Source organism: Morone saxatilis, unplaced genomic scaffold (assembly GCF_004916995.1).
Source record: "Morone saxatilis isolate NCDOM2014 unplaced genomic scaffold, NCSU_SB_2.0 Contig8, whole genome shotgun sequence".
NCBI classification, from domain to species: Eukaryota; Metazoa; Chordata; class Actinopteri; family Moronidae; genus Morone; species Morone saxatilis.
This window is the reverse complement of record NW_023340257.1, coordinates 22,381,069-22,381,298: the sequence shown is the minus strand read 5'-3', so window position 1 is coordinate 22,381,298 and position 230 is coordinate 22,381,069. Positions and strand designations below refer to the sequence as shown.

Genomic DNA, 230 nt, shown 5'->3' with positions numbered 1-230 from the left:
AAAAAAAAAACACCTTTATTTTAAGTTGGCTAACACGGTGGACTGTCAGCAAAGCGAGTTATTACCGATAGCACAGCTTACGTTACTCACTCAGTCCAGTCGGCACAGCAGCAGCAGTGTGGACTGACACTCCGGTGCACAGTGATGATTCCTCCGCAGCTCTTCCCCCCCGAAAGGTTTAACGCCAGCGAGCGTCCGACGACCTGCTACTTTCTGCAACAACAACAACA

At 50.0% G+C, this 230-nt stretch overlaps 1 protein-coding gene across 2 annotated transcripts in view; it reads right to left on the bottom strand.

Moving 5' to 3' along the window:
* fndc3a (fibronectin type III domain containing 3A) overlaps positions 1-230 on the bottom strand; it is a gene marked incomplete at its 3' end in the record, with an annotated part of 39,157 nt that overhangs the window by 38,548 nt on the left and 379 nt on the right. The window contains 1 exon segment of one of the 2 annotated variants that reach the window (XM_035680351.1): positions 82-213. 2 annotated transcript variants of the gene reach the window in all.